General features: G+C 35.4%; 1 protein-coding gene across 4 annotated transcripts in view; it reads left to right on the forward strand.

Moving 5' to 3' along the window:
- Positions 1–1,114: 1,114 nt before the first annotated feature.
- The window catches only part of LOC113095751 (disks large-associated protein 2-like), a 99,847-nt gene continuing 73,920 nt past the window's right edge, over positions 1,115–27,041 (forward strand). For 2 of the 4 annotated variants that reach the window (XM_026261111.1, XM_026261112.1), the window contains exon 1: positions 1,115–1,642. The gene's annotated coding sequence lies outside the window, so the exon portion shown is untranslated. The remainder of the gene's footprint in view (positions 1,643–27,041) is intronic. The other 2 variants (XM_026261113.1, XM_026261115.1) reach the window with 2 other exon arrangements.

Below are 27,041 nucleotides of genomic sequence, written 5' to 3' on the forward strand. Positions count from 1 at the left end.
AGTGCATATTCAGATTGAAAATATGGCCTGTGCTGCTACATTTGCATGTTAAGAACACACACTGCTTCTCTTGGCCTGAGTGCATGTTTAGATTGGCAGGTCGTCAGTCATTTTCATTATCACTCACTTTTAATCATGAAAGGAACTCTTGAGTGTGTGTGTATGTGTGTGTGCATGTGTGTTTTGAATTAATGGGGCTTACACAATGTTGAAAGCAATGTGTGGTCCATGTACAGTAGGGTCAAAAAGTCTGAGACTGCTAGTGATAATGCTTCTATTTTGACTTTTCTTTTACTTAATATACATTGGTTGGCATTAAAATGATATTGTCATCATAACACTTAAGTAAAAAGTTCAGAATATATTTGTATGGGATATGTCCCGTTTTCACTCTACATGAACTCACAAACTTTTACTTTTTACCATTGTAATACCATTATCAGCTGAAAAAGATTTTTTATTTTTTATTTTTAATACATACTGGATAATTGTTCATCCTTATTTCCTCCATTTTACATCTAGATACCTTCACCTTTGTCAGTTAATCTTTAAATAATAATATAATAATCAGTAATCTATAATAACAAATTTCATCTATATTTCAATCTGTACTTTATAATCTTTTGATACCTAAATTCACTTGTAGATTTTCAAATAATTGTAATAATTATACAAATAATTTGTACAGATTAAAAAATTTGTTTTTTTGTTTGTAACTGAATAGCAATTGAATGTTAGCAATTTAAGGCTAATTATTTCTTCTTTATTTCATGCAATGGCATTTCCTTTTTAAAAACATTACATTTACTTGTTTAAAAGACGTTTAGAAATGCAGCTTTTCAGTGTTTGTCATCTTCATGCGACTGGCCACACATACGGTAAACTGACGGACACCAAATCCGGTCTAAATGTCTGTCTCCGTTCAGCTGTTTTTGACTTTCATGTTCAGTGGCACAGCTACAGGCTGCAACTCTCTCTCTTTCTCTATCTCTCTTTCTTTCTCAAAACGCCCCCTTTCTGAATGTTATCATGACTCCCAAGTTTAGGAAGTTGCCCATGTTTGGACCAGGATGGAAGCAATGTCTCTTGTGGTTTCCTCTCAGAAGAGACGGTCACATTTGAGTGTCAAAAAAAAAAAAAGAGTGAGACAGGTTTTTCCTCTTCAGTGGGCATAAATTATACTGCTGTCTAACAGAAAGAGAAAGATAGGAGGGGAGAAAGCAAATCACATTCAACGAGAACCATAGATCCTGTTCAGCATTTCTATACTCCTTCTCCAGGTTTTCAGTGTGGCTGTGTTTCAGTAGATCAGTCAGAGCGTGTGTGTGTGTGTGTCTCCTGCGCTGTGCTGCAGTAGAGAGCCCTTCGCTCAGCCAAATGCTACTTCTCTGTGGAGGGCATTGCATCCTCCGTGCCTTTTTTTAGTTTTTCTTTTCTCACGTTTTTTTAAATCATGCTTGGAGTGCCTGAATGAAAGCGGACGGATTGAGGGGCAAAGGACGAGACTATGTGTGTGACAGAAGAGCAAAGCGTGCTGCAGTGAGTCAAACAGAAAAGAGTGAGAGCTCTCCACACCCATGACCGTGTGCCTGTTTGTGATCGAGTTAGACACAGCCAAACGGACTCGTTCATCACCTGACAGGTAGGCAGACGTGGGGTCCCTAAACCTAATCTCACGTTCAGACAGCAGGAACTCCGAAACGCTCACACTCGCTCAGAAAACTTCCTCGTTATGAACAGGTTCAGGACTTGTAGGGTTGGTGGGCAGCTTGTTTGGGACAGTAGATGTTCAGAAACAGGACTTGTGATGTGAATGGCTTTTATTTCAAAAGGAAGTGCTGCTGTTTCTGTTCCCCATACCCCATTTGATCTGAAAATAGTATAATTTAACTTTTTTGAATGTGAAATTGTACTGCTTTTACACTTATATTTTGGGGAGTGGGTTTGGTGACTTTATATAAGAAGCTTTTGCTTGTGAAAGAAGGACATCCTCCACAGGGTCGTGAAATATACTCTGAGCCGTGGGTGAGGAGTTTATTTATATATACTTGGTTATCAGACTTCATCCATGTGTGTGTGTGTGTGTGTGGGGGGGGGGGTGAATGAACACTGGGAAGCTAATTTTTTTGTTTGTGTGTATGCATGTTTATGAAATATGAGAGATATTTCATAAGACGGTCTGTTTCTCCAATTACTGATACATATCAAGTGGATCTATGTTAACAACCAGAGATGAACCCCACTCAAAATGTGCATTTATTGTATATGTGAGTCTGTTTGTGTGTGTGTGTGTGCTTCTGGCTATTGCCTTCAGTGGATTTACTGCACTTTCTGTCACTGCCCTACCATATATATCAGCAGAGAGACAGAGAGAGAATGAAAGAGGAAGCACTGCAGGTCTACATACTTGCTCCTGCAGTGCATTCCCCCTCCTCTCCTCTCTCTTTAGGTGTCACGCACACTCACGCACTTACCCACACATCCACACACACTGCCACCCCTCCAAACACATACATACATATATAAAATAAGTACATTTAAAAATACTTTTGTATTGCAATAATTTCATTCAATCTTTAAATTAATGTAGAAACAGCATAAAGACAGTATATATTTTAATTATGTTTAATGACATCTTTTTTTAAGACTGAAGTTGAGTATCACTGATATCAATAATACTGATGTCTCTAGGAAATAGTTTTCCCCCAAAATATTTAACCATTGACTGTAGCCATTGAACATTATAGTATAAATGAGAGTTATCAATTATAACATTTTTTAGACTTTGAAAAATAACTTTAACTAATTTAAGTTAACTTAAAACAATATTCACATAAACCCATTATAATAAATTTCATATTTAGCTACCTGTGTCCTTCAGCAAGTAGAAAATTAAATATACAGAAATGTATAAAGTTATTGAACACTAAATTCTAAATTAAGTATAGATGAAATTGTTAGAGCTACAAAAGTTATTGATTTCCACTTTGGTTCTTTTGAATAACGGACATCACAGCAGCTGGGTTATTAGGTTTTTTTGCCTGCCACTGCTGAACATGACGTGGATCTGACACGCATCATATTTTCTCACAGCTCTTTACCTTTTCTGACTCACTTCAGGTCTTAAAGTCTCTACTAATGAGCTGACATTGCAGTCTCGTACTTTCATTCACACTTTAATATAAACGATACAAGGTACAGGTTATATATATGGTCACTGTAGTCCTGTCACTCAAACATAGATATGAGACCTGGGAACTTAGACTTGTCTCAGTGAGAGTTGTCACAAATTTAAACAAGTGGCAAAGACAAGTCAGTGTCTTCATCACTAGAATTTTTTGAAAAACTGAATTATTTTATGTGTCTTTGGCACAGTTTTTTTTTCTTGTTTTCTACATGAACAAAATTTAGGGAGATTTACAGTATGTTTAAAAAAAGAACAATGGATTTACTGGACATTTTTGCACACATGCATTCACGTAGTGTTTATATCCAGTGTCCTCGAGCACATCACTATTAATTGATGATTTTTAGTCATGTGACTGATTTCGAAGACCTGGCAGGCAAAACATCAATAGAACTGCAGCACAAGACTGTAAATTTTCTATCTGTTCCAATCCAAAGTATTTGGATTATCTCTCAAAAGAATAAAAAAAAGATATGTGAACAAAATGCTAGTTTTATTCATTACCAATCCATGTAAAGCAGCTTTTACAATACTTAAATCACTAAAAACAGCTTTACAATCTAAAACGCTTAGTGTGAAAACACTTAAAGTGCCTTTAAAACATTGATATTAAAAGATGAAATTAGTACACACCTTATTGATGATGCGTGCTTTATGCAGGAAAGCAAATGAGCCCGGAATATGAGTGCAATGCACTGAATGGTTAAGCTTCTTCTTAAACTTTGCACATTGCTTTTATATTCTGCGTTAATCTGTTTGCCTGTACAATGTATTCATTATCAATAAGGTGTTGCACATGCCATCCAATCTCAACAATGCATGGAGGAATTGGACTTTATGAGGACTAATTAAAAAGTGATGTATCATAAGATCATGGGATTAACCCCATTTTATTGAAATTTTAATGTTGTTTTGTTTGTTTATACTCTATCAAACATGTTTAAACCCCAAATATATTTTCATTTGGACCACAACATGACATAACAATGTTAAAAGGATCGTTTACACCCCCAATTAAAAAAATCATTTTATTCATTTGTTTACTCTTCCTCATGTCTGAAAAACTTGTGTGACTTACTTTCTTCTGTGGAACACCAAAGTAAAAATGTCTTAAATGTCAATATTAGATTTTTTTTCTTTAAATTGTATCACTATCAGCCAATATTCGATTTATAATTTTTTTTATCCTCATTTTTCTTATTTTTACCTTAAGTTTACTTTTGCCATCATTGGATGCTTAGTTACAGTCAATCTTTAAAAACATGAATTATTTAATAACACTGTCAAATGTAATATTTAGCAAAACTCAAAATGAAAATCCCTTATTCATACTGTACATTAGCCACAATAAAGCTAATTTCAGTTATCAGTCATAACGTTAAAATAATTATTGGCTTATTGGTTTTGACCAGAATTTTTATATCGGTGAATGCCTAGAATAATTATATTAAAAAATTAAATGAAATTGGAATATAGTGTCTTTTTTTTCGCCTTTCTCTCTTGCAACATATAGTGGAAAATACACTCTTTTAGCATTTTTCCTTTTATGCTCCACAGAAATGTTTAAGTCAGACAGGTTTTGAGTGACATAATGAGTAAATGTTGAGTAAATGATGACAGAATTTTCATTTTTGGCTGAACTATGTCTTTAAAATCAAGGCTCTGAGACAACAGAAGCACAGCAGGACGCTTTGATGGTTTAAAAGAAAAATACGCCCAAACTCGCTCAGGCTCCCGCAGACTTCTTCTGCAGAAATGCTGAGAGGAGGAAGAGACTTTGACCAAAAGCAGATGATGAGTCGAAGTTCTGACGCACTCGAGAGCTGTGGGAACAGAATGTTGTCTGAAAAAGCTCTTTTTGAGCCTCCGTTTAAGAGTTGATGAAATCTGCCTCCTCAAGGACGTCACTCTACTGTAACTGTGCTGCGAGAAAGTGAGTTAAAGAGTGAATAGAGTCAGAAAAAGAAAGAAAGAGAGGGCATGAAGGAGTATGCATGTTACAGAGGAAAAGGGGACCGGTTAGGACAGGCCTGTCTCACAATCCTTCAGAAATGAGAGTGGCTGGTTAATCAGTTCTGCTCCTCTCATAGATATGGAAAAACACATCTTATTTTTTTTTTTATCTTACTTTCTCTCTCTCTTTCTAGCGAGGATTACATTCCTGTTATTTGACAGTGCTACAACGGGGCTGTGCTGCTCTTGTTGCCATGGAGACGTAGCCAGGCAGCGGAGTCTGTGATTCTCGCATGGTTCTGCATACGTGCCGAGCGGTGATGCTACTTCTTAGGACTTACCACACACTGGTGTGTGTGGGTGTGTGCATGAGCAGGGCAGAAGAGTGGGTTTCTCTAGATGCATGTGTGTGTGTATCAGCATGTGCTGTATGTGCATCTGAGAGGTACTGTAAGCCAAGAGAGGGAGCAAAAGACAAACTCTACATCTTCCATACAGAGAGGAGAGGAGGTGTCAGAGAGACAGAGCGAAAGAGTGGGTGGGAAAGTCACACATCCTTGTGCACATTGGAGCAGAGAGGGAGAGAGCTGTGTGTGGGTGGGTGTGCGCGGAGACAGGAGCTTGTTTTTCTGTGTATAATCTCTTGGTCTTACGGGGCGACTAATGAAGCAGGAAAATCTCTCATTCTCCCTCTAGCATTAGCATTAGCATCAGCTTGACAACACCGTGACGTGACCTCATATTTCTTTTCAGCTTGAAAGAAAAGATTAAATAGCAGATAAATGGTAATGCTCACTGTTTGAATGTGCAGGATGTTTCTGATTATGTAATACAACAATGAAAGCAGGTTATGTAAAGCAAGATGTAGTAATAGTTAATATGTGATGTGCACTGTCAGAATAATATATATAAAACATATATATATGTTATTCTGACAGTGCACATCACATATTAACTATTACTATATAAATAAAAAGTTGCAATGGGCCTGTTTTGGAAAAAATTGAGTTTTGGTCAATTTTCTTTTTTTTTTTCTTTTTTAAAAAAAAAGCTTTTAGGTTTTAAACTTCCGAGAGCATATTGCTAAAATTCTAAATTATATCGTTACATATATGGTCTGATAAGTAAAAATATTATGAATTTAAAAAGTTCAGAGGTTTGGGGTCAGTTAAAATTTTTTATTTATTTTTTTGAAACAGAAAAGATGCATTATGTTGATTTAAAGTGACAGTGAATACTTTTACATTGTTACATAATTTCAAATAAATACAGTTCTTATGAACTCTCTATTCATTAAACAATCCTGAAAAAAGATTTATCATGGTTTCCTCAAAAATAATAAGCAACTTAAATGTTTTCAATATTGATAATATTGAAATCAGCACTAAATCAACATATTAGAATGATTTCTGAAGGATCATGTGACACTGAAGCCTGGAGTAATTGAAGCCTGGAGCTACTATAAATTCAGATTTGCCATCACAGAAAATAAATTACATTGTAAAACATATTCAAATAGAAAACAGTTTTCAATTGTAATACAGTAGGTCAAAATATTACAATTTTTACTTTATTTTTTGATTAACTAAATGCAGCCTTGCTGAACAAAAGAGACTTCTTTATAAAAACATGAAAAAGATTTACTGACCCCAAACTTTTGAACAGTATATGTTTGAATAAATATAATGCTGTCAAATAAAATAAATCAAACAACTGAAACATCTTTATGACAGCCACCATTTAAATGATTATATCTTGACAACAAAACCATAATATACAGGGAATGCCATTACAAAACAAACTTCAGTGCCTTAAACTGAAAATTAGATTATGGGCAAAAATGATTCAAAATGATGGAGCTGGTCACATGTATGTTTAAAAGTGAGTAAAGTGACACGAAACTGGACTGGTCTGACTCTAGACTCTACTGTTTTATTTACAGACACTCTTTGCTGCCCACACCGAGTACTGCTGTGATATGCTAACTCTTATTCGCCCCCTGTGCTCTCTTTAGCCTCTCACTGCCACACTGCGAATCCACCAGACAGCACCCAGAGGGTAAAGGATGATAGGGCATTGAAGAGGGCATTCACTGCAGTTTGGAGGATGTTCTTTTGTTGAATTATCAAAGATTTGGACTTGTCGTAAGCAGGACTTCAGTATCTTTATGTATTTGGGAGCTTAATTGCTATACATTTCGTTTGTGAGTGCCAGAAGCACTCTGACTGTCTGAAAATCAGTGAACTTAACATGCTGTGATAAATATTCTGATGCATTTGGAGGGCTTTTTTGACTCACAAATGAATCTGTGTTAGAGCTCTTATTTTACATGAGTTTTTCTCTCTCACAATGCAGTGTTTTATGCTGTTGTGATTGTACGTTTAAATAGAGCACAGACATTACTGCTTTTAGCCTCAGATTATCATTCACTTTCAGTCATCACAATAATGCAAGCGCAAAAGAGCCTTTTATTCCATTTTTAGTTGAGCTTTGAGGTCATCCATGTACTAGAGTATACTTGTCATAGCAGTATAAACATTTGAAATGTAACGTATTTCCCTTTCAGGAAAGCAGACTAAATATCCTGATGAGTGAATTTGACTTAGTAAATTTGTCTGTCTTGCTAGCTAGCTAGCTAACTAACTAGCAATTGTTCTTTCTGTTGTTCTTTTGTTTGGTCTATCTTTCTATGTATTTTGTTGCATTTTCCCCTCAAAACTTTCAAACAAGGCACATGAAAGCAACATTCAAGGTTTATTTTGACAAACTTTGCTTTTCTAGTTGAACAATATTACTATTAAATTGAAATTTGAATGGCCCCCTGAAGAACAGGCATGTCAACATTTTTATTTTAGTATTTTTATTATTAAATTAAATTATGAAAATATCTCTCCTTCAATTTTCCATCCCAACCTTTTGTTTCAATAGGAAATACATCTTTAATGATTTGGAGACGTTTAGATGTTTAATGAGATCTGAGCTTAACGAGTTGATATTATACCAATTATCTGTCCGTTAGCCCGTTGGCTTAGAATGCTACACTAAGATTGTTGTAATTACAATACACTAAAGACCAACTTTATTATGATCTGGAGTTTAATGGTAACTCATAGTATTTGGACATACTGATGGATATAATAGATTTACTGGCAGTGGTGCAGGTACTAACATATGTTCCAGACAACACATGATTGATGTTTGAAAATCCATTTACAGTAGACACAAGTGTCCCATTCCCCCAAAGGACTCCAAATAGTTTTTAACACACAAACACTGGCTGATTACATAAGGCTAGTGAGACGTACTGTAACTAGAGTCAAATACCATATTCATGTAAGGGCTGTAAAAGCAGTCGATGTGGCTGTAATGGTCTTGGCATTATACTGGTAATCTGACCCTAGCATTTTTGGACAATGAGCTACATTTTAGACCACAGTGATATACACTTCCTCTAGTACAATGAAATGTTCAGACAAGAACGATCCCTGTTTGACACCTCAAGAGTAAGATTAAAATAAATGGCATCTCCCTCTCATAGTTTTTCCTGGAAATGTTCTTTGTCACACTCAGAGTCCGGCTGCTGTTATGTGAAAAACAATTTATCTTCTGTCAGTGTAAACTCCGGTTGCAAGAAAAGAGTTATTTGACATGCTTTAGAGTAAGAAAGAAAATCGTCCCACAATTGTTGTGCAGACAAGAAAGCCAATAAAAGCTGCAGGAGCCCAACTAAACCATGTCTTCCTTTTTTTTTCTAATTAGTCAAACTGACAAATCTTTTATTTTATTTAAATATCGACTTTCCCTCACATGAAGGGATATTTTGGATATTTTGCTCTCTGTCAGTACTACTCTCAAGATTAATTTATGTTTTTATTCTATCATGTCATTTGTCTCAGGGCACCTCACATTTGATTCTGTTCTGATTTGTTTTTTGAAGACATCAACAGCTACGATAGATCCGCTCTCACTGGGTCTCATTCATTAACTACGTATGAATGAATGAATTTGTGTGTAAGACCTGCATGTTAATACTGTCAGGCAGAAGTTATACTTTGTTTGCACTATAACTTTGCATTTTATTTTAGAGGTATTTCAATGCAATCAGTACCTTTTTCTCTGAAAGAAATTAGTACTTTTATTCATCAAGGATTAAATAAGTTGATAAAAAAGGACATTTATAATTTTACAAAATATTTAGATTTCAAATAATCATCATCTCACACCTTTCAGTCAATATTACTTACTTTGTGTGCTTTAGCAACATAAATATATACAGTAAACGTATCTCTGAAATTCAGGAGGACAAGCAAGTTGGCTCGCATTCTGGCATCTCTCTCAGAGCCCCCCTCACTGAGATAGTTTGTGACGTCTGCCAGATGCATGCTGGGAAATAAGAGGCTGAGTGGTTAGCCGAGTGGGGCGGCAGCAGCACAGTGAGAGCCACATGGCCATGTTTATGAGACTAAGGGATGCAGAGAAGCAGCAGCTTGCAGCCTTCCAGAGAGCACATACACACCCACACAGTTACGCTGAAGACTGACAAATTGAGACATTTATCAGGGCTCTAGGGCTCTGTGGATGACAGCTTTCTGTTGACCTTGCAAGGGCCAAATAGATTGTATTAGATCCTCGGAAAAGCCTGATAGAGTGAATAGCTCTTTAGTTTATTGCATGTGTCATTTTCAACAGTGCTGATTATACCATTAAATCAGCCTGATCTTTCAGAAACACTTCAAAAAAAGTTCAGCTAGTGTTTGACAGTGTGGTAGGATTCTTGTGTATAAATAAAGCAATTTCCGATTACCTTATTTTCGCCTCTTTTCAGATGCTGATTTGGTGATGTGTGTGTGTGACCTGACTGTGGGCTGTTCTGTGTCTACTGGATGGTTGTGTGACTCTAGGGAAAAGTCTGTTGGAAAAGTTCTGGTAAAAGGCACAGTAGGATTTTGACATAATCTGACACACTTCTGCTCCATGTCCCTTCCAGTATGGGGGAAAATATCTCACCGCTTTCAGCTCGGCTGGAGACAAACCTGTCACAACTTAAGGACGTTCTTCCGTTAAGATGAAACTTTTTATTTAAATTTTTTTTTCACCTGCAGTTCAATCTGTAATTCAGCATGGAGCCTTTGTGATTCAAAAACCACTCATTTGTGTCATCCCACCTTCTTTCTAATCTCCTTCTCTGTCAAAAATGAGAGTGACTGATTCGCTGTGTGCTTGGCTACATTTTCAGAACCGACAGAACACTAGTTACACAATGACAGTTAAAAGAAGGCTTAAATATTTGAGATCAACTTACTAACCTACTAAAATAACCTGCTTATGGGGTGGCCAAATAATTCCTCTAACAGCACTCAGTTTGCTCACTGCTGTTTACATAATGACATTTCGTGACTAAAGTTTAATATCTCTGTCTTAGTACTCCACTTGTGTCTACAGTTGTATTGGTTGTTTGGTTGGCACTGGACTTTTTGGAACTGAACAAATTGGAAATCACTGAACTATGAATCTAAAACGAGCCTAATTAGGGGTGTAAAATATGTTGTTACTATAACTGAATTTAATCGTATCAGTTCTTTTCAAATTTTCGCATGTAATTTACCATCATCTAACAAAAGTTGATCTTAAAAAAGCACAAATTATTTTAATTACACTGTTAAAAATCAAAATAAATACCAGTTGTTGCTATAATTGTAGTTGTGATGCCAAAATTCTCTCTTAGCCAACTGTTGGTTTAAATTTGTATTGATTTGTTTTTATTTTTATATTTAAATATATGAAGAGTTTAGATGAACTCTAAACTCTAAGTGTCTAGAGTGCTCATCTAAAATTAGCATTTTTATCAGGAACTTATATTTATGTTCGATTATTTCACTTTAATAGCATAGGAAAGGACCTATGCATTGCCATTAAAGTAAAATTACTGAATCTAAACATAGGAGCCTGATTAAAAAAAATCTGAAAATTTGATGACAGCACTTAGAGGCTTTTGCATTTAAACTCTTCATATATACAATTTCTTATACTAAGTCTTTGTGTTATTATTAAAGCTTTATGTGTAATTATTTAGACAAAAATATAGACTTTCAATATTGGCCATTTATTGTTTATGGGATATATAATGAAAATAATTATTATCTTATTGATTAAGCCAGATTTTTTTTTTTTATTGCATCTCTATCTCCAAATTATATAGAATGGTGTATTGTGTTGAAAAGAATGTCAGTGGCTTGATTTAAAATATATTTATGTTAATATATATTATTAAGATAAAAATGTTTTGCTCTGAAATACCTTGTGCAAAATTTGAACTGTATTCATTTATGTAACTTATAAAAGGCAGAAGACAGCTGTGTGGTGCGTTTATAAAGCTCCTGTCTTGTTTGTTCCTTATAATTGAACAAAGATGTGTCAGTCTTTAATGAAATCTAGCACAGTGCTGAAGCATGAAGATAATTTATTCACTCTGAATTGCCTCCCATAACATGTGGCCACCGAGAGGGTGGCATGAGCTCCTTGAGGAGCTGTTTGAGCTATGACGACTTTGGTGCAGTGAGGAACTTCCTTGGAGTCTTAATTGAGATTGTAGGAAAGCCACTGTGAAAATGTGCCATGTCAGTCGTTGCAGGAAGAACCAGCTGAAACAATGCTGTTTTATCAATAAATGTGTTATATTTTATTTGGTATTATTTCTGAAATTGATTATATTATCCACCAGTCAAGACTTTAATATGTAGAATAAGGAACCATTTTTCTGTGTGTGTGTGTGTGTGTGTGTGTGTGTGTGTGTGTGTCTGTGTGCGCAGAGAGCTAAGGCTACATTAGGGCTGAATGATATTTTGTGCATTACTGCTAATTGGCCAGTTTTCTTTTTGTTTGATTGACTGATTGAATTACAGAATCAGACCATAAGGTACAGTATTTATTTATTTCAAACAAAATTTTCCTGTATTTTCTTTTCAATAACCTTTGCCATCATCTTTAAAACACTAAAAATTAATAAAACTTTAATAAAAATCTTTAATAAAAAATTAAAAGCGTCTGTTAAATGCATAAATCTGTTAAATGCATACATTTAATATAATTTTTATTACATATTAATATCAGTAATTTATTGGTTTAAAGTATTTTATTTATTTCGTTATTATATATAATATAATTTGGATGGTTTCAATAAGACAATAATTATTTGCATGTTACAGCTAATGTTTTTCAAAATTAACATTCTATATTGTTTCTAAATAAACTACATGTGTGTGTGTGTTTGTATATATATATATATATATATATATATATATATATATATATATATATATATACATAAATACATACATATATATGTAACATATGTAAATAATTATTATCTTATTGGAACCTTCCAAAATTGTAATATCATTGCACCTCTACCTATAACTATTAGTCAAAAGATGAAAAGAGTCTATATGATTTTGCCAGTGATTCACAAATTTCTTTAAAACTGTGATGGAAGCACTTGGGTGCCTGTAATCCTGTGCTGCTCTCTAGTTTTGCTCTCTCTTTATAGTAGATTGAAATGTTTTTCACAGTTTTTTTACCCTTTCAAATGGAAAATGAATGTCGTTCACCTGGCTCAAACTACACCAAATGGTCTTTGAAAAGATATATTGACTCCTGGTTCACTCCCACAGTTAAAGGCTTTAAATCATCTTATCAAACCACATCAAGGGATTATGGCTCTGTTTCCCATAGAAACCGACACTTCATATTTAATATCAAACTGACTTCACCCTCCTCTTACATCACTTTCCCCTATTTTGATGCTGAGCGATTTGGTCTGCAGAAAGCCAACACTTTCTAACAGAGTCATAGTCGAATTAGGTTACCAGAAAAGCTTTTGATTCTCGGGCCAGAGTAAACGATGAAGAAACCCTTTTTAATGAATCCAGCTGATGCCGAATTGATTGCCATTGTAAGGAACAGATGCTAGCCTTGTGTGCAGCTACATGGCTGTTAGCACTAATCATATCAGAGCAAAGACTGCTAATCTCTCCACAGCCTCTTGGATATGTCTGAGCACACACAGATGCTGCCTTTTTACCAGAACCACTGCAGGGCCCAGGCTAATGGATGCTTTTACACTTGACAGGTTTGCAGCTAATATCATAGCACGGGGTAGATCTGAAAGTTTTCCGGCATTATATTTGAAGAGAGCACGATTAATCTGTAAAATTTTAAAGTATTCAGATAAAATGTTAATTTATGGCAAAAACTGCAATAATTGTTCCTCTTCTTCTTCAAAAAAATGAACAAAAATGACCGCATTTGAGTTTAGAACATGTGGGAGAGTAAATAATTAGTTTATTTTGGATTAGATATATATATATATATTTTTTAAGAAATAAAAGAGGTTTAAGAAGTTTGTTGTGGCAGTGTGAAGCAGCCAGAACATGTCATTGAACTATACTTCCATACCTCACAGCTTCGTTTGTTACCAAATGTGAAATCCCAGCCTCAGACGTCATGCCTACAGACTGTTGGTTTAATGTCTGATGCATATGCCACACAAAATAGAAATTATCTAGGAGTTTCGAAGTCCTTATGTGGTTGAATTCTACAGGATTTCCGGGAGACGTGTGTTTCGCATTGTTTAACATTCTGTCTGGAAATTATGTTGTGATGCCAAACCCCCTCATGGAAGAAGACAGCTGACGCTGACGATGAGAATCACTTACTAGAATCAACTAATTGCTGGAAGTATGTGAAACATGTAAAGTTTCCGGCATAGACTCTTTAAAATACATCCATGAGTTTTACACACCTGTCTGTTTAATGTGGGGACATTTCCAAGCTCATAAACATGATGCGGCACAAAACAAAACATGATTGGTTGGTTTACATGTACCTGACAATCATATGGCTTTTTGGGGCAGTCCTTGGCCATTCAAAGCAGCCTTGGTTCACAGACCGTCAGTCTGAAAGTCTGGATATGCTAACCTAGGTTTAAGCAGTATTTATAAATACTGGATATATGTTTCATATACCGGCCATTTCTATGCAGCCTGAGTTAATATGCAAGTATTTCTTCATGCACCTGGGTGTATTAGAAAGCATATTGGTATTTGATATTTACTTGCTTACACATGTGTGTTTATGTAGGTGGTGGATTAAGGTCAACTAGGGGAATGTATGGCTCACTGCAGCTGTGTATCCACAGGGCTCACTGATATCAGCATGTTAAACATCTGTACAGACAGCAGGAGACATATCACAGAGCTGTGGATGTGCTGGGTTTGAAGGGCTCTCATCAGTGCTATACACTACTCTACAGTATCATGTGGGATTGATTTACTAAAGCATTCATAGTGTGTTCGTATAAACCAAGGAGGTCTATAATATCAGGGGAAAGATATTCGTTAGCATTACCATGAATCTGAATGGCACTTGCACAGCTTGGACAGGCTTCCCAGAAGTACGCAATCTGAATTCTGCCCTATAGCCACTATAGTAGCCAGTGTGTGAGCAGAAGATCAATTTTACACATGTGCAATTCACTTGCAAAATTCTATTCAATTTATATGAATTCAAATGATTTGCAGTTCATGGAAGAACACTACATTTCCCAGAATGCATTACTCGTGTAACGTTTTTGATTATTGTTCAGTAAATTCATCTTGTCATTCCAATTCAACTTCCTGTGGGGTGTGGCCAAAAGAGTGCAACAGTGCCCGCCCACTTTTTCAGTGGCCTTGATTTACAGAACTACAATCCAATGAAGCATGAAATAATTTAATTATAAAATGACAGATAAATATTTTAAATTAAACATGCTGATTTGAAAATAGAAATAACATTTTAATGCAAATGCAAAATGTGCTGTCTAGGAAGACTAACTATTGTGGTATTTGCAGTGCTTAACAGGAATAGACAGGTGCTTAAAACCCCAGTCACACTAGACTTTGAGCATGTGAAATTTCTTCAGACACTGTAATGGTCATGATGTCACGTCGCGCTCTGCAACATCTTTTTAAAAACGTACATTTGCACGCATAACAAATAATGATGAATCCAAAATGTATAAACACACTATTTACTCCACTTTCCTACAGCACTGTAGTTTTAAATGTATGTTCTTTCAATTCAACTGCTAGGTCATGCCTCACACAGCTTCATGTGATATGAATTCACAGGTCAGAGTTCTGAGTTCAATCTTGAACTTTAGAATGCAGTGACGTGCACAGCTTCCATACATGACCTTACATTTTTCCTCTCCTGCATTCGAACCTTGTGTTATTGTTGTTGTTTTTGGCTCCGTTTGCTTATTTTGATTCTTTGACTGGTGGATTGTTTTTTGCAGAATCATGGGTAAAATACAGTAATTTCTCATTTGGACTTCCTGTTGAGTATGATCTTTTTAAGAATAAGGTGAAAAAAAATGCTGGCCAATGGCTTCAACAAAGCATTTATCATTGATTAACAACCTCTTAGCTCATAGTAGGTTTGTCTTTAAAGCTTTATTGGTTATCGTTCCCCTTGGGAGAACATGAATGAGATTTTTTAACTTCCATAAACTGACTTCCAGTCTATTTAATTCACATTACAAATCAAGTCGTGACTAACAGTCAAATCTTCAAGTCTGAATTTTGCACAGTGCTGCAAACTGGACAGTGCTAACCAGCCAAACCCAGACTCCTTGGTCCAAGTAGATAACAAGAGTTTGAGATTGCCTGAACAGTCCAGAGTGTGACAGCTCTGGACTGGTGTTTCTGATTGGCTTACATTTTTGATTCCAAGCCAAACAGTTTGAGCCAAACAGCTTTAACACACACACACCCCGCTACTAAACTGTATATACAGTATATTCCTTAAATGTACAATATACATTGAGCTTATCTTTCTTGCACAGTGCCAGATAAAAACGCCTCCTGTCCTGGCAAATCCCTCCCTGAAGCTTCTCCAGCTGCTCCTCTGCATGCCGTGTTGTGGATCTCTTCTGAATTGTTTGATGGAGCAGTACAGTGCTGTGCAAATCCAGTTGCCGCTGGCTGTTAGCTGAACTTCACTTTTATGTTTCTTGTAATGGCAGCCTAACACAGGTTCAGTTTAACCTCTGGCTCAGGTCCAGCTCCCTCAGGCATGAAGATCTTTGGCACAAACAGTGATCCGAGAAGATGAAGAGATCTTTTATTTAACATGCAGGATTCAGGTCAGCTTTGTGAGGCTTCTTTTGAGAGATTAGCATTTAGTGTTTGTGTGTTATCATATTAAATTAGCATATGCAATGGGAGATGCTAACACACTCGGGGACACCTCATCTCTGAATATCACCATGGCAACTACATCAGAAACGGTCATTTCAAAGCTTTTTTGTGTTGGTCTATTCTGTTTGCATCTTAACCCATTCATGTGAAAGGTAAGCACTTACGCAAACATGCTTTCAGGTTACACATCTCATTGTTCGCCTGAGGTATTGAGACACAGTTCCCCTCTCCTACAAATGGCTTAAGGACTTCCATGAGCTTCACGCATTGGTCGGAGATGCAAACTGTGTTGGCGTTGGTTGCTAGGTTACTAAGGACTGAGAGAGTCTCAGATGGATGTTCTACCCTTGTTTAACATAGAGTCTGTTATTAGGTGAGAGAGCACTTTAGAGCTCTTTATTGACGCCCTGCTGGATCCCAATAAAACCTGAAAGTCCTCGTCCAGATGAACACTGAACGTAGGCAGGGGACTGACATCGTGGCTCACAAGGCTGATAAATTGAGATTTGTGAGGAGAACACACACATTCCCCATCTTCTGCCTCTGGCCTGTTTTCTGGAAACTTTGCTTGTGATGTTTGCTTGTTTAAAAGCTGCAGAAAGGCTCAGAGGAGTGTGCAATTAGTGATGGTTGAGAGTTCTCAAAAAAATAAAATAAAATAAAAACTCCCCTGAGTACAAACACAAACCTGCAAGAGCTATGAACAAATCTACATTCATTTATAAGCAGTTAACTGTGAATAACTTTCTATTAAATAGAATGACATTCTATTAAAGGGATAGTAGTTCAATTTAGTCATTGTTTACCCATCATCATCTTTCTTTCTTCTGTGCAGCACAAAAGAAGATATTTTGAAGAATAGTTTTGTCCATACAATGAAAGTCAGTGTTGTCCAAAGCTATGCTTAACCCCTTTGATTTTCATTTTATGAAAAAAATAATAAATAAATTATTGTGTTCCACACAACAGTTTTACAGGTTTGAATTGACATGATGGTGAATAAATAATGACAACATTTTGGTGTTAACTTTGCTGTGAAAAAAGTTAATCCCATTTTTTTATGTACTTACTTATTTTTATGTCAAATATTCTCTAGGTGAACTTACGTGTACAAGTTTTATCTACTGTATACTCTGATAAAAAGGGTACAGTTAATGTGTTTTATTTCAAATCTTTTCACACCTTTTGATGCTGTAGCTTTAAGTGGCCCAGACTGAAACTTAAATCATTATTCACTGATTATTTTCTCTATTTACAAAACTGTTGCAAAAAATATTAGCATAAAATAATAAAAGCATACTGGTTTGGAATTACATTAGGGTGAGAAAATATTGAGAAAATTGTATGGGTAACTCCAAATTTTAAATCTGATTTTTTTTTTTTATAATACATGCCACTTTTATTATGATGGTGCTGATACATGTACTGTAGGAGTTGTTGCTTGGCAACTGAACATCACTAAACAATGTTTGTTTCACATTTTTTTCAGTGGGTTTTATTTCATTTCTAATCAATAAATAGTGCGGGAACATTCAGATCAGTTCAGATGTTGGGCTTTAAGACACATCCATTCTCTCAGACAGCAAATAATAATCATTGATGACTCATCTTTCTTTGGATGTGATCAATTTCTATTCTACCAGCAATTACAGTTAAACACTGAAATTAGGTCAGTCTAAAGTGACGCTGTGGCTTGGGGTGGATGCAGCCTTCACATCTGGTGCCCGTTGCTCTTTCTTTCTGACACAGTCAGGGGAAGCAGGTGCATTAGCTGAGGGTCTGGTGAGTGTGCTCTGCCAATTGCTAATTATTAAGAGTATCTGAGTGAGTGGACGGTGTTCAGAGAGAGCAGTATGTGTATGTTTGTGAGCAGATGAAGGATCAAAATCTATTGATGGTTGTCTGAACTCCTGCTGTTGATGCTGCCTTACCAGAGGTGCTGCATATTTAATGGAGGTAATTGACATTTTTGGGACGTTTCTCAACATTCTTCTTTAGGGCATGTTAAATATGTAATGGATTATTTTATTTTTGTTGTAGAATTGCTTCAATCATCCCATAAAACAAAAACAAAATAGTAATAGTCCTGTCTGTCTAGCAGCAAGACCCAGCAATATTTCAAAATTAAAAAAATATATATATATTATTTGAAAGAAATCAATACTTTTATTCAGCAAAGACCCAATAAATTGTTTAAAAGCAACATTAAAGGCATTGATAAGGTTGCCGATCTTTCCATTTTAAATAAATGCTCTTCTCTTGAACTGTCTATTCATCAAAGAACCTAGTTTCCACAAAAATATTAAGCAGCACAATTACTTGGAAATGTTTCTTGAGCAGAAAATCAGCATATTAGAATGATTTCTGAAGGATCATGTGACACAGAAGACTAGAGTAATTATGTTGAAAATTCAGCATTGCCATCACAGGAATAAACTACATATTGTAACACAGTTTTTTCCGGACTATAAGTCACACTTTTTTTCATTGTTTGGCTGGTCCTGCGACTTATAGTCAGGTGCGACTTATTTATCAAAATTAATTTGACATGAACCGTGAGAAATGAACCAAGAGAAATGAACCAATAGAAAACATTACATTCTACAGCCGCCAGAGGGCGCTCTATGCTGCTCAGTGCTCCTGTAGTCTACACTGAAGACATAGAGCGCCCTCTCGCGGCTGTAGAAGGTAATGTTTTCTCTTGGTTCTTGGTTCTAAATAAATGTGAATACTCCAAAATAAATAAGTACTCCAGTGCGACTTATATATGTTTTTTTTCCATGTCATGACGTATTTTTGGACTGATGCGACTTATACTCAGAAAACTATACTTATACTCAGAAAACTATACTATACTATACTTAGAAAAAACAGTAATTAATTTTTTTTTTCACAATATTGCCTTTTTTATCATATAAATGCCATCTTGGTGAGCATAAGAAAGTTTTAAAAAAAAAAAACCTTTAACAACTTAACGACTGCAAAACTTTTGAATGGTATGTATTATTTTATCTGCAATAAGTAACTTTTTGTATGGACTATATCATTTTTAGCTGCAAGTTTCATTTTCCTCTATTTTAACCTTTTTGTATGTCAGATCAGTTCTTGTTCTTCTGATCACTGTTTTAATTTTTTTAGCTTAGAATTCCTGAGCCATTTATTTAGGGTTTAAATGCCTTTTTTACTACAAGTAAAACATAATATAAGTTTATATTATCAAAATGATAAAGTACTATAAGTACTTTATCATTTTGAAGACGTGAAAGTAGCATTGGTATATTGCCATGGATAATAGCTGAATACAGTAGTAGCGGTCATAATGTACTGGAAGGGCTTGTTTTCACAAAATAATTCATATTCACATAGTCATGAGGTCTTATATCACCCTAAATTGATTTATGTTATTTTACATTACTCACCATGTGATTGTACGCTATACAACATACTGTGGCTACTTAGACAAAAATATGTATGGACAAGAAAGAAAAGCTTTTCATCATCATCCTTCCCATCTTTTTTTCTTTTGCACCTCATTTAATTTGATATCTAGCACACCGTCACAAACACACAAGTACAGAGCAGAAAAGATGTGTGTCTTTATTCATCTTGAGTGTTCCTGTAACTCTCAGGTTTTGAGGAAGAACAGCATCCTCCTTCCTGTCAGTTTTCTCATGGGTCTCTCTCATAATCACCAGAAACGTATTAAATAAATGACAGACATTAAGCTGACACACACACACACACACACACACATGCCTGCAGCTGTCTGAGTGTGTGTGTGTGACTGAACCAGAACGCTAGCTCAAAACATTGAGGGGGAATGTGAGACTGATAGCAAGTTAGAGACAGATTGTACCTGTGGGGGACAGTAAGCCATATTTCACTGTGGACAAGCATCTGCTCTCTCTCTCCCTCTTTCTCCCTCTCTCTTTATAAAACCATACCAGGGAATCATATAAACGCCAGTCTTAGATAACTGTCTGGCTGAGATTACAGAAGTCTCTGTATCCATGGCAGCAGTTGATTTGCCGGGCTACAGTCTTGCTGTACTCTTTGTTAGTAATGTGTCACCTGTACAGCACGACTGATGCAACACCAGCAGCTTGAGGTGGCGCTGCACAGATGGCATTCCTCATTGTCATTTCCTGTTAGGCTTTTCACTCACCATTTTGACACATTGTGAGTTAAGCCCAGCCAGTCACTAGTTACATGTCAATATAGAGTGCGGATATTTTTAGGAATCAGAACCAAGATGCTTTGTAGCAGCTATGCACAGTTCCAGTTATCCAGAGCTCATGTTACTTTACTTTGTTTAATGGTGTTTTTGCACTTCACCTGTTGGAGTAAATAAAAGCAGCACATTTTTATTTCCTGTTACAAAACTTTCTTAAAGCGATAGTTCACTCGAATTTTTTTTTTTTTCTGTAATTTATTTACCCTGGTGTTGATCCACTGGATCTACTAACTCTTTCCCTGCCAGCATATATTTATTTTATGAAAAAAAAAACAAAAAAACAGAGCCTCTGCTTTTTTTAAAACAAACAAAGAAACAAAAATACATTTTTGCTTCATGCATTATTTAGATTTTTTTAATCAATATTTGATGGTCATGTAATTTTACTTATGCATCTGCTTACATACTTTACATGTTTATCATTGCTCATCTGTGTTTTGATCTGTACATTCTGCGCTGTTTCGGAAGATGTGTAAAGGCACCCCCTACCGTATAACAGTGAAAACATGGAAAGCCTGGAAAATTCCATTAATGGAGGGAAAATGATGTCTCCCAAATAACCAAAAATTCTGTTAATGATGGGTAAAGAATTAACTTCAGAATTGCTGTGAGCCAGTGAGTTAAACTGGTTTTGTGAATCAGGTCAAATGATTCACAGAAAATAAATGTAATTTGATCACAAATTTGACATTTGTTCATTTAAAAAAAAAAAAAAAAAGTTTCATAGTTTCAAGTTTCAAAAAGATCAGCTGATACATTTCTCAGCCATTCTTACAATCTTGGTTTGGAACAACACAAGAGTAAACAATGAGAGAATATTCTCCATCATTTCCAGTTAAAAGGACAGCTGACCCAAAAATGACAATTGCTTCATCATGTATTCAACCTCATGTTGTTCTACAGTGAGATGTTAATTAACCCCTTCAGAGTCACAGAGTGGAACTTGAGAACGGGACAAGTTTGGTGAATCAGATCTAGCGATTCATTGAAAAGATTTGAATAAATAATTTGTTCACAATTCTTTTTTTTCTTCTTTTAAAAAAATAAAAAATAAAGTCTTATTATTGTCTTTGAACTAAAAGATTCAAATATTCTTAAGAACTATATAAACAATAGACTACAATAGTCAACACTTGGATTGGATCAAAAAAGTTAATCAAAGTTGTCCTAAGACAATAACACATTTTTGTTTTAGGACAACTTTGATGAAAGGTTTGGATCCAGTTCAAATGTTGACTAATGTGTTCTTCATCATTCCCAATTAAATAGATCATTAAATTCTTTAATCATTTACTCAACCATGTCTTGTTCCAAACCGGTTTGCATTTTTTTTTTTTTTTAAAGAATATTTCGATTTTCTCCATACATTGAATTTCATTGTGGTTGTTTTGGATCCTTGGTCTTTAATTGTATGGACCAAAACATTTGAAACATTTTTTTCCTTCTTCTCAAAAGACAATCATATATATTAATATAGAAAATCATATAAAACTTGCCATTTATTATAATAGGTTTTAATATATTTGAAAACATTAATTAACTTATTAATTCTCCTTCATTTACATCCTTAAAGTAGCACCACTGATCCTCTGACTGATACAAGGTTATAAGAGTCAAATCACAAGCCAATAACCTCGAAACAAGAAATGCCCTTTCCAGATGTTCATACAGTGTTATGAACTATGCCACTTTGTCATTGCCATCAGCACTGAATGTTCACAGTTCAGAGGAAAGCACTGCAATGACCCTTCATGTCAACCCAAACTCTCCTCCTCCTCATCTGTCATCTCTCGTGTACTGTCTTTGAGGTCTGCACAGACCTAGTCCTGCACTTGACGCCTCAGTGAGCCTATTCATGAAGACAGAGAGAGGGGGAGCAAGGAAGTAAAGAAGAAAGGGTGAAATGGAGACAGTGAGAGAGAAAAGAGAGAAAGGGAAGGCCACAGGAAGAGAGGAGAGGAGGAGTGCACTGAGAGAACATCATTAAGGGCTGTAGAAAGGAGAGGCCGCAGAACTAACGCTTCATGAAAGATTCTCTTATAATACATGAGGCTGTTCGTCCGTGAAGAATTTCATCAGTCCTCCAATTCCCAGCATTCCTCAAGACTACAGCTGTACTTCATCCAGTTACTCACAATGCATAACATCATGCAAGGTCAACCAATAAATAAATGAGATTACAATTACAGCTGATACAGTTAACTAATTTATAAAAGTGTTGATAGTTAAAGTGTCCATTGGATGCACACTTCAGATCCTAAAAGAAGCAATAGATCATCCAGATATGAATACTGTGAATTTGGATAAACTACTCTTTTGACATACTATTTTTATCCTATTACATTGTAGGGAAGTATACAGTGTTCTGAGGATCTGGATGGAGCTGCTAAAACAGTTTAAAGAGAATTTTTCAAGGAAAGTTAAGACTGCACTTTTTATATGTTCAGCCATGTTTTGCATGAGGTTACATCAAATCAACTGAACCAGACTACTTATAAAAGGCACTACAATTTTTTTTTTCTTTTTTAGAAATAAATATAAATATTTTGTATTATTATAATACTTTTTATTTTTTACAAATAAATATATTTACCATAGTTTATATAACAAAAAAGCAAGTACAATGGTATTCTTTGCAGTATGTTGGAATACTTATACTTATGGATATGGTACCTTTTTCTAAGTGCTATGTTTAATGTTTTGCTTTTCAGGCTTTTGCTTTTTGTCTGCATCTCAGACTTGTTACATTATCAAAGAGGTTAGATGGAACAGAGGTCCATTACAGGATATCTTTTGAAGACGTGAGAATGTAGAGAATCTTTAGCATCATCTAAAACAGCATTTACTTAACTAGCTGGATACCCTGCAACTGAGACTAAATAGAGATTGGGGTAAATACTGGAAGCTTTTAAACTAATTCAAATCCTGAAACATACCCAAATGCATGAGCCCTGTAAGGCGGATAACAACACTTGATGACTGTTTACCTTTAGAGTACACTAAAAAGGTCACATGCACAACAACTTTCACTGTGTTCAGGTCTCTGTGTGCTTTTCTTTGTATTATATGGTTTTTCCAAGTTTATTTTAAAATGCTGGATGTTCGGTATTTTATGAAAAGTCTGTTCTGTGCCTATTAGAGCATGGAAAAAATATAAAGAACCAAAAATAATCAACAGTCTAACACCCTTCCCTCACACTTTCAAAATGCACACACACACACACACACACACACAAACACTCACACTTCTCTATTTTAGAACTTATTTAATAGTTCTGTCTTCTGTGAGAGAGAATGAATTTGTTCTGTTCTTGTCGCACTATGTTTTAAGACAAATGGATAATGAAAAAAAAAGAACAGTCCAGTCAAGGACTCGCGTCTGCTCTAATGTAAGAGATGAGGCTTTTACTTTGGGCTCACTCGCCCACATTTCTCAGCTCTCTGATTGGGTGCGACTACATTAAGAGGGAATAAACAGATAGAGTCTGTCATCTGCAAAGAAGAACAGACCTGCTCACCATGGGCTTTCATACAGACAGCTAATGCTGGATATTTGGCTATTTTGGCCATTTTGGGCACATTTGAACTTATGGTTTAAATAAATAAATTATTTTTAATATAGTACAGCACATTCGTCAATGATCAGTTGTTTTAATATTGGTTTATAAATACATTGTTTAATAGCATTCTGTGATGTTAAGGAAATATTTAGGAATGAAATACCAGATTCCTTTGTCTTGGTAATGCTTATTTTATAGCTAGCATTTCCCATATGCTAAATATCCTTAAAGGGTTCATATGGCATTGCTGAAAAGAACATTATTTTGTGTATTTGGTGTAATGCAATGTGTTTATGCGGTTTAAGGTTCAAAAAACAAAAAATATAATTTTTACATTATTACATTTAATATTATTGTTGCTCCTCTATACCCCGCATTTCTAAAAAAAAACATTGATTTTTACAACACTTATCTTTCTGAAAAGCTGATTAGCCAGCTATCTAGTGCGTTGTGATTGGCTGACCCATTAAAAAAATGAGTCATTTGTTGCATCCAGTGGGGACAGAATTACTGATTATAATGATTTATACTGTCTTTTTACGTGTTGCGTTGCATATTGCGCCAAGCAAACATAAAACATTTGTGATCTGAGAAAAGATAAATAACAAGCACTATTCTACACTGCTTAATACTCCCGTTTTAATTATCAGTGGCAAATTCTTTAAGTATGTAAATGTACTTACAGACTGTGAGTAAGAAGCACCGGACTGTCCTTGCAAAGTTTGAACTGCTCCATGTTTTAAAAACATTTAGTTTTAATTAAAAATAAACATCTGAAACAAAGTTTGAGATGGCAAAGAATTTCCATTTACAGCATTTTCTCAAGGATAAAATTCTGTCATAAAAATCTTTGATAAAGTGCCATTTGAATGCACAAAAAATCATAGAGATTTAAATAATTTTTACTTGGCTTATTAGTAGATTCATGATGTTCAGCTGTTAATCTGCCAGCAGCAGCTTAGTAACAATGTAAAAGACTTAGTTAGCTTTGCATGGGTAAATATATGCTGTGTTAAAAAAAAAATTGGGCTAAGAACAGATATTCAGATTTTCCAGCTTTTCCTCTTGAAGAAACTGGCAAGTCCTCAGTCTAGAGATCTAGTGGTGTAATTATATGATAGTATGTCCCTTGTTAAGTCACTTAGTATACAGCTTTATCAAAAGTGCTCTTTCGATCTTTCAAAAGATAGTCCCATACTGAGCTGGGCCTTATTGAACACACGGCTCTTCTGCAATCGATCTGTATTGCCAGGCACTTTGAATGATTCAGTCTTGTAGACTAGCAGTTAATGACACCTCTGGGATCCTTTACATTGGGCCTTCATGCTGATCTCGAGCATTTTTGTCTCAGAGGAAATACTGAGATAAATATGAGATGCTTGTGCTGCTGGGTCTGCAGCAACAGCAGAAATGCAGATGTACTTCAAAATTAAAACTTTACAGTAAGATATAATGCACAGTCAGCTTATAATAACCACAAAATAACCCTAGACATGGCTGAATAATTTGAGATTAAAGGGTTAGTTTACACGAAAATTAAAATTACCCCATCATTTACTCTCAAGCTATCCTAGGTGTATACACTGTATGACTTTCTTCTTTCAGACTAATCAGAGTTATATTTAAAAATATACTGGCTCTTCCAAGCTTTATAATGGCGGTGAATGGGTGATATTCAATTGTCCAATAGAAGTCCAATAAACTCTCTCAAAAGTATGTTCGACAGTTATCGGAAGCTAGAGATTGAAGTTTAAAAAGTTTGAAATATGCATATTTTTCTTACAAAAACTCATTGATTTGCTTCAGGAGCCCTTTATTAACCCTGCAGAGCCATGAGGACGACTTTTTATGATGGATGGACGCAGTTTATTTAACTTCTGTTGGACTATTGAGTATCACCAATTCACTGCCATTATAAAGCATGGAAGAGCAAGGACATTTTTAAATATGACTTTGATAGTATTCGCCAGGAAGAAGAAAGTCAAATACACCTAGGATAGCTTGAGGGTGAGTAAATAAATGTTACTTTTTGGGTGAAATATCACCTTTAAAATAATTTATCATATGAGTGTGGCATGTAATGAGAGAAATTATACTACAAAAGGTTACATTATACGGCAGTAATTGTCATTAAGTGACTTTAGTATAATTGAATCCACCAATTAGTTCAAAACAGTTGATTCATTGAGGAAACAAGAATGAGTCATTGAATCATTTGATTAACCGATTTATTAAAAAGCACCGATTCGTTCATGAAAAAAATGTTAATGCATATAAATACTCTTCCCGGAAGGAGGGAAACGAGATACATGACTATGGGGTATCGCGCTCTTGCGCCATTTGCTGAGGACACCTTTATTTCACACCTGAAAGGGCAATGACACATGACGATGTGGGCAAAGGCTGCATGCGTCACTCCGTTTGTACAGTTCAGCTCTTCAGCAAGCCAAACATTTTTTGCTGAGCCCCATTTTGTAGAGAAAAATATTTTCAAGACCCATTTTTTTTTGGAGGTGGGGGAAGTTAACACTGTAATATTTTGATATGTAATATGTTCCTGTGGCTCAGTGGTAGAGCATTGTGTTGGCAGTGCAAAAGGTTGTGGATTCAGTTTCGAGGGAACACACATACTGAAATAAAAAATGTGTTGCCTGAGTGCAGTGTAAGTTGCTTTGGATAAAAAGCTGAATTTTCAGCATCAATACTGTACAATCAGTATAGTCTTCATTTTCACTTCCTTTAGAAATCATTCTAATATGCTGATTTGCTGCTCAGTAACCATTTCTGATTATTTCAATGCTGAAAACAGTTGTGCTGCTTCATATTTTTGAGGAAACTATTTTTTCACGAATCTCTTTATGCTGTAG

The sequence above is a fragment of the Carassius auratus genome, unplaced genomic scaffold, assembly GCF_003368295.1.
Source record: "Carassius auratus strain Wakin unplaced genomic scaffold, ASM336829v1 scaf_tig00215781, whole genome shotgun sequence".
NCBI classification, from domain to species: Eukaryota; Metazoa; Chordata; class Actinopteri; order Cypriniformes; family Cyprinidae; genus Carassius; species Carassius auratus.